Here is a 13,717-nt window from a genome sequence, read left to right as displayed (position 1 = left end):
TACCTATCAATCCAAATACATAATCTTTCCCACATTAACCACAAAAAATAAGCACAACAAATAATATGTAATCTGTTAAACACAATAAGCACATAGACAATAAGCTAGTAGCTCAACACTTATAAAACTTACCAACCACAACAAATAATATTTCCAGCAACAAATAAATCAAAATAGATAATATTATACTGCAATATTCCAATAAATGGATATATATACTTAGTACCATAGAGGCAGTTATTGCAAGTTTTTTGGGCAGTAACCCATAAGGCAGAAAGCTTGGTAGTTATACAATGTTCCGAGCAATATCATTAGTTACAACAATCAAATACCATAGGTATTTCCAAAAAATAGCTTTTCCAAAGTATTGAATGACTACTCTATAGTTTATAAGTCTATAACTAATAGAAAAGAAAACTATGAACTAAGATTTCTTTTCTATAAGCATTGACAGTTGAGTATTGTTACAAGTTAGAAAAGCGATATGTCCCAAAAAACTTCCAAAATATTCCCAAAAAGCTGCCTTTTTTACAAAATAAATTACCATCCTCCTACAATAGACAAAAATTAATAGGCATTCAATAAAATTAATAGACTAAGTTTCAGAATTTAAACATATTACATAAGTCAAGTAACTCCTCCTTCAACAAACAATACATTAGTGCCAAATACAAGACCAACTAGTAAGGAAACCAAGTTTACAATAGTAGGGCGCTAAAGACAGAATCATACCAAATCAGTGATTAATCATCAATGCTAATTAAGGGTCGTTTGCCTGAAGTTAAACCCTTGCTTGAGCTAGTATTTGCTGTTGCACTTGCTGTTGGTTGTTCATTTAAAACTAGAAAAGAATAGGAAATAAACACAATAGATTAAATTTTGCTTGAATACATGAGACATTCAATAAAATTAATAGACTAAGTTTCAGAATTTAAACATATTACCTAAGTCAAGTAATTCCTCCTCCAATGCCCCTACATCATCCCTTGACTGGCGATGAGAAATTAGAATTGTGGCTTGAAGCCAATTTTGTGAACATACAAGGTTTTGAACCATGAGAGGAGATAGTGAGCTTCGAAATGGATCAACAATTTGACCTCTAGTGTTGAATGCTGACTCAGATGCAACAGTGGAAACTGGTACAGCCAGCACATCCTTAGCAACTTTAGACAACACTTGGTACCTACTATAATTGTCCCTCCACCACTCCAACATCTCAAATTCACATCCTTTCTACCATCACAATTTTCAACCAAATACTTCTCAAGCTCATTACTACAACCTACAGATTGCTCATCTTCCAAAAAACGTTCATATCGCGAGTGAACCATCACATATGGATCACTAGCATCACTTTCCAATTCTGACCTCTCACTCCCACTTTGTTCTTGCACATTTGGTGAATGAATAGAAGAGTAAAAACTATACAACTTATACAAAAAATATTTCACCTTATCAACCATCACTTCTGCAACTAAATTCCCATAAATTTCAGAAAAAGAAAACTTCAAAAACCTCAATTTTTTTGTGGATCAAGAACCACAGGCACATAAAAAAAAGGATTAATTTTCTCCCATTCCCCCCAATACTTCTCAAATTTAGTTTGCATGTTTGTGGCTGTGTTTTTCAAGAGAGTGTTTTGGGATTTAACTAAATTGGAAATACTCTCCTGAATAACAAAGATCTCATCATAAAAGACATTTGAAGTAACGTACAATGAACCGAAGAATTTCTTCGTTGCATTATAAAAAGCCTTAAGAAAGTCACAAATGCCCTACAATTTTGGAAATTAGTCATATACGGAGATCCCAAACCACCACTATCTTCCTTGTAACTAAAGTACAACGAATAACCATCATCTTCAAAATCCATTCGAAGGAACACTTTCTCAAATTTTTCAACAATTTCTAACATGATATAGGTCGAGTTCCACCTCGTAGGTACATTTAAACTAAGAAGACTCTTGGACTCCATACCTAACCTCTCCATAAAACTCCTAAAAGTTTGACTTCTATTGGGTGAGGACTTCACATACCTCACAGCTTCACGCACCTTAGCAACAGATGCATCAATCTCTTTCAAACCCTCCCCCACAATGAGATTTAGGATTTGGGCACAACACCTCATGTGCATGTACTCATTTCCTAAAACCGTCCCATTCAAATCTTTAGTCACCCTTTGCAAAAATTTAATTGTTGTTAAATTTGAGCTAACATTATCCACTATCAAGGTGAATATCCCATCGATACCCCACTCACGCAATGACATCTCAATCTTTCTACCTATAGTTTCCCCCTTGTGGTCTTCAACTTGACAAAAATTTAAAAATCTCTTATGCAATTTCCAAGCATTATCAACAAAGTGACATGTGAGACACATATAATTTAAATTTTGAATAGAAGTCCATGTGTCCGTAGTGAGACACACCCTACAACTCTTCAAGGATTCCCTTAACTTCTCTCTCTCACTATTATAAATGGCAATCACATCTCTAGTTACAGTTTGACGAGATGGGATATCCTTTAATCGAAACTTAGGTTGTAAAGTTGTTACATATTTCTTAAACCCAAACCCCTCAACATACCTAAAAGGAAACTCATCAATTAAAATCATTTCAGCCAATGTCTTTCTAGAAGCCTTAACAAAAAAGGTTGTTGACACAAGCTAGAATCCATCTTCTCCATCCTTTTTGGGTTCAAAAGCTAATGTTTTCTGCCCTTTAACTAGATCTTCTCTATTAGGGTTCTTGGGATATATTGGCATATGAGCTAACAAATTACTAGTACCACAACTCTTACTATCAACATCATACGATTTTTGGCAATAATTACAAATAGCCTTAGTTTTACTAGAATCACGCTCACCTATCTTTACTTTTTCAAAATATGCCCAAACAAGTGACTTTTTCCTACCACAAGTACCACTAACAGGAGTTGTCATACTCACTTGGCATGGTGGTACTGGGGGCAACTCAGCAGCAGCAGCTGCTTCAGCTTGGGTAGCAGCAGAATCTTCAACTTGGGTGGGAATAACACCATCATCTTCTATAGCAGCTGGTGTTTGGACAGAGGGTTCATTAGTGAAGGTTTCCATGACCTCAAAAAACAAAGATACGTATAAGCAAACTAGAGTAACAAGTATAATTCATAGCTTTAATAATAAATAATAACCACACAAACCAAAAATTAGGAACAGTCACATCATAACAATCTTCTCATATAATCAACTTCTAGGTGTTAAATGTGTTAAAAACAAAGCAAGTTAAACTAAAACTTCCATAAGATGCTATAACCAAAAATGTAATATAAACCTTGTCTAATTTGGGCAATATAAACATTATGGATTCACAAAGTCAATCACCTAATTTACTCGCCTTTTATTCAAAATGATCTAAAGAACCATTGTGGAAAGTTATTTGACATAAAAATTATTCTGTGACTTATCCTTATCATTCGGTCATCTACTATTTGCAAAGTATGGTATACCATTCACTTCTAATGATCTCTAATGCCACCCTTGTGATCAAGTAGTCTAAACAAATGCAAGAAGTTATCAGGAGAAAACTTAGAATGCATCCTATAATATAAGATATTAACAAATGAAATTTCACTCTATGAACCCAATTGTAGCATCACTTCCTCACACAAAAGCTATACGTGAATAACAGAGAAATTATTTTTTCTAGAACAAATAACAAGCAAATATCCCACTGTTATTTCAGGAAGAAAACCTTATCAAAAAAGGTTCTCACTGTTGAAAAATCTTGTTTTGTATATCATACAAAACACATAGCAGAAGCAACAAATAAGGATCTATTTTATTCATGATTGATAACATGCACTATGTAAATTTCAAAATTTAAGAACAAGATAGCGTACCTTGGTGTGTAGAAATTCAAAACAAAGATTAGAAACACTTGAGAACACTTTTAATCTTCACTCCAATTCTACTTTACACCCAAGATGTGTAGTCTCTCAATCAGTTTTCAAAGGGAGAATGAAAGTGTGTCTCACTCTCACATACACACCATTTCTTATATCACTAATAAAAATTCTGTATGTTTCTCCCTTTATAACTAACTGATTATCTAATTGGGCTGGCTTATTGGGCCTTTCCAATTAGGCTTTAGTGTGTGGCTTGGAGTGGGACCAAAAAGGACTAATAAGACACTAGCTCCAATGGGCCTTGGGCTTTTCCGTCAACTCTTGACAAGTCCAAAGTTACCATTAATTATATTTCGTACCACTATATAAATATAATTGCACTCTAGGCTTTACTAATAAATTATATCCCAAGACTTTATTATACATGCAACCCCTTCATAAAATATTCGTAGTAATACAAAGTCATGAATATAGACTACCACTTTGAAAATTACTACATCTTAATCCTTGAGTACCCGGTTTGATCCTTTAAAATTATTCATTATATATTTATGAAATCCAATTTCATAAATATATACTTTAGTAATTTCTTACCAAAGCGGTTAGGCCCAACTCTCTGAATAACTGGACCCATTAAATTTATCTCAATGGAATATTTTATATCTCCATCAAGAGACTATGAATTCCATCAAGAGAATATATGTTCTATCAACACTAAATGTGACTGCCCAACATACTAAGGTTTTGATCGTTACTTTAGATCTCACTCTTGATATATTAAAGCAACCTACATATCATGATCAGGTCTATTATTCTCCCAGGATTAAGAGTTCATGCAAATAAAAGTCGTGAGATTTATTATTTATTTGACAGTTGTTAGGAGAATAATAAATCTCACAGCGGTCCAGATCAATATATCTTAACTCTTAAAACATATCAACATATCAACTAGAAGTCTCCACTTACATGATCAAGACAAATCATATTAGTTGATACGTTATAGTCTTCGCAGATGAAATGCCCAACTTCATTACCGACTACAAACTATAAATTCTGAGTTTACAAAGAACTTGTGACTTATATCTTCTGTGACTAAATCACATAAATCACATACTATGCATCTCATGGACTATATGATAATGTCTCAATATTCATGTTACCATTATTTTAGATAATAATAAAACAACTTTATTAATCACAATATTAAGTCATACACAATGTCATACATAATGTCATACATAATATCATACATAGCATCATATAATAGGATTTAAGGGCTCTAATCCTAACACTCACAATATTATGAAATAAATAAAAGTTTTCAACCAATCAAACATATATCATGAGCCTCTACCGTAGCAAGCTTTTTCAAATAAAGAAAGTATGAGCCTCTACCATAGCAAGCTTTGTCAAACATATATCATGAGCCTCTACCGCAACAAATAAGAATGAATTGTAATACTAGATTAAAATACCCAAAACTTGTTCACGTCAGTTATGTTATTTCACCAAGAACATAAAATATGAATATATATAAAAAATCAATAGCGGGAACATAAAAAAAAAAAAAAAAAAAATCAATTGCATCAAACAATCACCACAATCACTACATATTATTATTTTTTATTTTACTAAACACAAAGGAAAGTGGGTGTATGGGTTTCAAACTTGAGGTTAGAAAATGATACTTGGAGTCAGCATTCAATCTTGAATAAATTAAAACAGGATCAAAATTGATTAAAGAAAAGAACAAAGAACAAAACTAAAATAGTTAGGGCTTCTAAGTTTTTTTTTAGTTAGGGTTTCATAGTATGAATCTTTCGGTTTATTTGATTTCCATAACAAATGAAACCAATGAGACTAACAAAAAAGAAACAAAGAACAATTACCTTACTGACTCAGTGAAGAGAGTGTGAGATGGTTTAGACTTTGGATTTGGAGAAACGATTTAGACTTTAGAGAGTGTGAGACTGTGAGAGTTTGAGAGAGCTTGAGAGAGCCAAGTAAAGACTGAGAGTCTGAGACTGAAGAAGTGAAGATTGAAGAGGTGAGAAAGAGTGAAAAGGGGAGGATGCGTGAATGGGAAGCCAAAGCCATGACCTGAACTCTGTCTCTGAAGTGAAAATTGAAGAGACTCATGAGAGGAAGTGAGAGATATCAAATCTTTCCCATTTAACTCTCACCATTAGATTGGCTCTTCATCTTGGATTATAACTGTTGATTTAGAATGGGTTATTGTGCCACTGTAATTGCCTAATCAGTCATATCATGCTCAGTTTTACTCTCATGATCAACACCATTGATTTTAAATATTAATTTGAGATGAACAGTTGATATGCATGTTGGATGGTGTGTGAGAAAAAGTTACTTTAAGTCTCAGGCTGGCATTGTTGGACGTGGGCTGTTCCTGGCACGTGATGTCAAATTCTATACAATATTTTTTTTATATAAATAATTCGGTTGGTTTGAGTTTTTCGGGTGAAATTTTTTGAAACCCGAATCCAAACGGAATTATTCGGTTTTTCAACTTGCCAACCCGTGACCGACCATAGACTGGATTTGGAGCCACCCGTGGACCTTTTGTTCGGGTGGGTTTGGCGGGCAGGTTGGTTGATCTGGGTCACTGGACACCCCTAACAGTGAGGCACAATGGTGACAGTGAGGCCAAGATGCACTCCAAAGCTGACGGTGAGTCCAAAATGGTCAAGACTCGCAGTCGTGAAACTGGTATAATCTCTCTCTCTCTCTCTCTCTCTCTCTCTCTCAGTTAAAAATATGTTATATTTTGTCAGTTTGAATTATAGCAGCTTTGTTATTCTTTATTTGTTGATTGAGTACTTTTGAATCTTTGTAAACCTAAACACAAAACTTGGTGGTTTTGTTCTACTTGTTGGTGTCAATCTACTTTTTGTTTTGGTTGGATTTAGAGATTGTATAAAATATAAATCTGACACGATTCACTATTAGAACTCTAAATTTCTATTTTTTCCCTAGGTTTTGGGTGTTCATTGGCAAATAATCAAATGCATAAGTAGCTTTTATTAATTTGCTTATTTATTTGTATATGAGTAGAAGATAATCTCATATGCATTTAACCACCATTTTTTAAAATTTGTTTTATTAAGCAATTTCTTCTGGTGTTTCTATTTAAAAAAAAATGTTTGTTTTACTATAGTATATGGAGATATATATGTTGAATAATGGTTGAACACCCAAAATGGTGATCTAAAGAAAAACAACAACGATGATGAAGATAATAACACATCATATAGTAGTGTTAAGCACAACAACAGCAATTCTTTAGAAGAATACTTGAAAGGAAGATGGAGCAGATCATCTAGCTTTGACTAGCTTTAGTTGTAGTTTCCATAATATATCAAATCTATCAAACACAAATTTGTGTCATAAGACTTTGTTAGATGTGTAGTTTATACTTATACCATTGAGGAAAAAAATGTTGGCACCCTACATGAGGTGGTTTGTAGATGTAAAAATCTCATTTAATGTAATGTTACAATTGGACCAACCCTTAGCTTCAATTTCTCTCCTTTTTTTTTATTTTTTTATTTATTTTTATTTATTTTTTATAATGAATATCTATAGCTCATCCTAAACCTTTATGCTTGATAGCCAACTACATTTTTCTGAAGATCTTGGAACATACTTTTGTACAATTTTTTGGTTAGATACAACGGGTTACAAAAAAAATGGTAACTATAATTGGCACTAAAATATGTAAGTAAAGAAGGCTTAAGTAATTGCCTTAATGGCAATCAGAATTGGTAGTACAAAGATGTCTTTCTTTTCCTTTTGTGTGAAGATTCCTTTTGTTTCCCACTAATGTATGTTGAGCTTTATTAGACCAAATTTTGTTAGTGTAATGTACATGGTCCTTAAGTAGTCAATTAGGATATAAACGGTCGCTGCTTTTTCTGTTTACCTTAATGGCATCCTAGCATTTTAGATTTTCAAAGCAAGTAAATTTCTATTTTTTCTTGACAATTTATCGAGTTTGAACATGCCATTTTTATTGTATGTGGCTTCCATGTTAGCAACTAAAAATTGTGATTCTTTTTGTTTGATGTGAAACAAGATAGAACCATGTAATTCATTTTATAATTGTCTAAGTACTAAACATTTTAGGAACTTAAAGTCTAGAATTTATGTGTTTATGTGTTTTGTGTTTATTTACAATGAAGATGTCAATAGATAAGGCTTGGATATTTATTAAAGATAGGGGGCCACAAGAATGGCAAAATGGTATGAAAGCATTTATAGATATGGCTTTTACCGAAGTAGCAAAGGCAAATACAATTCCATGTCCATGCAATAAATGCGTTAATGTGGTTCCTAAGACATGTGATGAGGTAGCACTAGATTTGTGTAAATTTGGAATGGATCAAAACTACAAGATATAGATCCATCACGGTGAAGAATAGTATGATGAATCGTCTAATGAAAATAGGAAAGAAGTGATAATGCTAAGGCATATGAGATGATCAATAATATAATGAGAAGTGAGAATTCCATATAACTTGCCACCATGGATGTGCTTGAAGCAACCTTTTTGGATAATGTCCATGATTATACCTAGTCCTACATTACTTGGAAATAACATTGACGTTTATCTACAACCATTAGTTGAAGAATTAAATCAATTGTGGGAAAATAGTGTCGAGACATACGATGTTTTGCTGGAGCAAAATTTTTGTTTGCATGCAATAATTTTACAGACAATCAACGACTTCCCTACATATGCAATATTGTCTGGATGAAGCACCAAAGGAGAGCTAGCATGCCCACATTACTATAAGGATACGATGTCATTAAGACTTAAGCATGGACAAAAACATTGTTATATGGGTCATCGCAGATTTTTTGAAGCTAATCATAAATGGCGCAAGAGAAAGGAAGCATTCAATAACATGAGGGAAACAAGACAAGCACCGAAGCCATTATTAGGGGATGATGTGATTGAATAGTGTAAAACTCTTGGGCAAGTGATCTTTGGCAAAAGCACAGGTAGGAGGAAACGAGATCAAGATATAAAGTGTTATAATTAATGAAAGAAGAGTATTTTTTTTTTTAATTTACCATACTGGAAGACGTTACTTGGTTAGGAGTGTGTGGTGTGTGTGTGTGGTATGTTGAGTTGCTGAGTGCTGTTCTGGTGTTGAGATGGTGTTGCTGATGCTGCTGGGCTGCAATGGTGCCACTGCGTGAGTGTGTTACTGATGCTGGGGTGTTGTGGTACTGATGATGGGGTGCTGTGTCAGTGCTGCTTGAAGTACGCAGTGTTGCTGTGTCATGAAGTGTATTGTAATTGCTTAGCTAGCATATACCTATGCTATGATGTATATACTTGTACTAGAGTATATCTAGGGTTAACCGTTGAGTAACATTGGGCTGCATTGGCATTATACCTGAGTTAGTTAATTGAGTTAGTTAGTTAGGGTGATGAGTGGGATTTTCTAGCTGGCAAGGCAGTTACATAATGGCTTGTGAGAGGTTATGGCAGTTAGGGAGTTTGTTACTACTGTAGCTATTGAGGGTATTAAGCCTAAAGTGTGGATGTACAAAACATATATAGAAGATTTTTGTTTTCCCTCTTATACTTTTCTCTCTCTACTTTTCCTATCTCTCATCTTTTTCCTTCTCTGTTCTAACAGGCCTAGTTGTCCTCGAATTCAGCTACCATAAACTTCCTCAAATCCTGCCATACTTCAACATAATTCTGATGTGATGCATATAGAAAAGAGTATTTGTGATAGTATATTGGGAATGTTGCTAGAAATAAAAGGGAAGACAAGGGATGGCCTAAATGCACATCATGATCTTAAAGTAATGGGAATCAGAAAAGATCTACATTCAGAACGTAAAGGTAATAAATATAGTCTTCCTCTTGCATGTTACACATTAACAAAAGATGAAAAACAAATGTTGTGTCAGTTTTTAAAAGATGTGAAGTTGGTTGATGCTTATGCTTCAAATATAGGGCAACGTGTAAAAATGAAAGGCAATAAGGTGGTTGGGTTGAAAAAAAATTATTTTCATGTTATATTTCAACGTTTACTTTCGCTTGTGATACATGGTTTATTATCGAAGAAAGTTTGTGAACCTTTAATTGCTTTTAAGTCATTTCTTTGTGGAAACATGTTCAAACGAATTAACTATTGAAGCATTGGACCAAATAGATCATCAAATTGCAGAAACCCTCTGTAGATTGGAACAAGTATTTCCACCTTCACTCTTTGATGTTATGATGCACTTATTTATTTACCTTGCATATGAAGTTAAGGTTGCGGGTTCTGTGCAATATAGGTGGATGTATCCAATTGAGAGATATTTACGCACGTTAAAAGGATATGTGCGTAACAAAGCTCATCTAGAAGGATCAATTGCTGAAGAGTATATTTCAGAGGAATGTATGACATTTTGCACCTGGTATTTTGATGATATGGATACAAAACTTAATCAACTAGAAAGGAATGTTGACACTTGTCCAGCTGAAACAGCATCTGGTTTGAGTGCATTTATATCGGTTAACCATGATAGGCAAAACTACATTTTAGAAGCTCTTTGTAATTCAGAGCTCCAAGTGGCACATCCTTACATTTTAACCAATTGTGAATAAGTTTCTTCATGGGTTGAGTAAGTCATTTTATATTCATAAGAAGCATAATTCTTTAAATTTGTATTTGCTGATAATTTTTTATTAATATTGCCTTTACATGTATGTAGCGAACATATTAGGGAGCTTACATTAGTAAACTCTCGAAATGTAGAATGAAAACACAAAGAACAATTTTTAAAGGTGATGGAAGTACAGGGTATATAGATTGGTTTGGCATCATTAGGAAGATTATTGCTTTAGATTATTTGGGAAGTAAAGAAGTTATTCTGTTTAATTGTGATTGGTTTGAGATGCCACCTCAAGGTAGTAACCAAAGTAGAGGGTATAAGAAGGATGAGTATGAATTTATCAATGTTAACATGACATGTCTTCACTACAAAGATGACCCCTTCATCTTAGGAATTCATGCAGAATAAGTTTGTTATGCAAAGGATGTTAAAAGTCCAAATTGATTTTCTATGATAAAGTTGAGAGCAAGAAACCTCTTTGCTATGCCAAATAGGGAGCAAGAAGTAGATGATAAGAATAACGATTCTAACTATGAGCCTTACGAACTGAACATTCTAAAAAGTCAACATGATATGGGTGGTAGTAAAGAAGGTTCCGAAGATATGGTTAACCGGTGTAGAAGTATTCCTTACTTTATAAGATTTTATTCATTGGTAAGGATAAGTATTCCTTAACCTTTAAAATCCTTGATTCATCATACACTTTACTAACATTACTTTATAAAAACCACAAATTCAAGCAAAAGTAAAATTCCACATTTTCCAACTTTTAAACTCCATAATCTGTCAAAGATATGAAAATAGCAAACACCCATAACTAAATAAATAAATAATCTCCCAATTTGGTGGCTACGAAAATTGACAAAAGAAAAAGAAAGAAAATTCCCAATTTCCTTTTCTCAATCTAAGCTTCGAAATAAAAATCAACTCAGTTAAGCCATATACTTGTATCAGGATACTTCACTTCATTGATCAAAATCCAAAGCTAAAATTTCCTTTTTTTTTTTGGCTAAGACCTCTCAAGAAACCAAAAAAAAAAAAAATTAATTTAAAGAGAAGCAAAAGATTATACTTGTAAGTCGGAGAAATTCTTCAAACCAACCAGGATGTGAGATTGAAATTCCTTAAAGAAAACTCAGAAAAAGAGAATGAACTTCTCCTCTACTACTCCTCAAATCACGATCTTTAACAATCTCTCATCTTTGCCTCCTTCAAATCTCACTTTTTTTAGCCTCTCTCAAAAAACTTTTTTTTTGGAGATAGTTTCTAGTTGTTTGATGAGAGAAACCAAATTCAAGCCAGTAGAGATAAACTTCATGCTTGAATGATATCATGGATGGAGATAAAGATAGAACTGAGAGGGTGAGAGAAAAAAGTGTCTTTTGGCTAAAAATTGTAAAAAATGGAGTTTATTATTGTTATAGGTACTGTTCAAAGTTATTTAGCAAAATGAGGAGAGAGATTGAATTTCGGCAACGGTATTGCCGAAATTGCAAGAAAAAGTAGAATGTGTAGGGGAGAGAGGAAAATTGAATTTCGGTAATGAGATTACCGAAATTCTTGTCCTGCCCTTACTTGCGAGCCTGCCCGTGAAGTGCCCAAAATGCTGAAATGAAAAACCAATTGTGGCAATGGCATTGCCGAAAATGGGAGGGAAAAAAAAAAATTTGTGGCAACCAAGTTGCCGAAAATGGAGGGGGAAAAAAAATTCTACATCCATAACATTTTTCACAACAAATTACATGTGGTTAGTTGTTATTGGTTCAAATTTGAACCTAACACTAAGATAACTTTTTTGCTCCAATAATAACAATAAGTAACAACTTGTCATTTATGATTTGTTGTAAAAATATTGTGAAAATATTGTGAACGTATCATTTCTAAAAAAAATTGTGGTGCCGAAATAGAAGGAAAAGAAAAAAAAAAAAAAAGTGGCAATGTGGCAATGCCATTGCCGAAATAGAGGGAAAAAAAAAAATTTCCCTCTATTTCGGCAATGCCATTGCCACATTGCCACTTTTTTTTTTTTTTTTTCTTTTCCTTCTATTTCGGCTCCACGATTTTTTTTGAAATGATACATCCACAACATTTTCACAATATTTTTACAACAAATCATAAATAGCAAGTTATTACTTATTGTTATTATTGGGGCATAAAAGTTATCTTAGTGTTAGGTTCAAATTTGAACCAATAACAACTAACCACCTGTAATTTATTGTGAAAAATATTGTGGACGTAGCATCTTTTTTTTTTTCCCCTCCATTTTCGGCAACTTGGTTGCCACAATTTTTTTTTTTTTTTCCTCCCATTTTCGGCAATGCCATTGCCACAATTGGTTTTCCATTTCAGTATTTTGGGCACTTCACGGGCAGCAAGGCAGGACAAGAATTTCGGTAATGTCATTACCGAAATTCAATTTTCTCTCTCCCATGACACATTCTACTTTTTCTTGCAATTTCGGCAATACAGTTGCCGAAATTCAGTCTCTCTCCTCATTTTGCCAAATAACTTTGAACAGTACCTATAACAATAATAAACTTCATTTTTTGCAATTTTTAGCCAAAATACTCGAGAAAAAAGGTACAGAGATGAGAAAAAAAAAAGGAAAATGATTCAATTTTCCCACTACCATATTTTTTCTCTCAAAAAAAAAAAAAAAACTTTCCCGCTACCCAATATCCTATCTTGCGAAATATTGCAACAATATCTAGCTCTACATTATAAGCAATTGATGTGGTTGCCTAAGGCTCCAAGTAGAAAAAAGATCCAAAAATTTAATTTAATTAAGCCCAAACATTAGCCAATAAATAAAATAATTTTTTATGAAATAAAAAAATAAGAAAAAAAGACAAAGAGATGCTATGTTCACAACATTTTTCACAACAAATCCTAAGTCGCAAGTTGTTATTGATGGCAGTGGGTTCTAGTTAACTCAACTGGTAAAGTCTCTAATGGTTGAATAAGAGATCCGAGATTCAATTCCCACCTACACAAAAAACTAATTAGTATATTGGTTTGATAATAAAGAGCATCATTGGAAGCGGACGTCATAGGTTGAAACTCTTTAAAAAAAAAGTTGTTATTAATGGCAAAAAACTAATTATAGTGGTAAGTTCAAATTATAACTATTAACAAATTAACGTCTAAGATTTGCTGTGAAATATATTGTGAATGTAGCACTTCTAAAAAAA

The 13,717-nt window shown here is 33.3% G+C and overlaps 1 pseudogene; it reads right to left on the bottom strand.

Annotated features, from left to right (window-relative positions):
* Nucleotides 1-743: 743 nt before the first annotated feature.
* On the bottom strand, nt 744-3,093 carry LOC142624285 (zinc finger BED domain-containing protein RICESLEEPER 2-like; annotated as a pseudogene).
* Nucleotides 3,094-13,717: the final 10,624 nt, after the last annotated feature.

Source organism: Castanea sativa, chromosome 2, assembly GCF_040712315.1.
Source record: "Castanea sativa cultivar Marrone di Chiusa Pesio chromosome 2, ASM4071231v1".
NCBI lineage: Eukaryota > Viridiplantae > Streptophyta > Magnoliopsida > Fagales > Fagaceae > Castanea > Castanea sativa.
The sequence above is the reverse complement of the archived record's forward strand: the minus strand, read 5'-3'. Positions and strand labels throughout refer to the sequence as shown.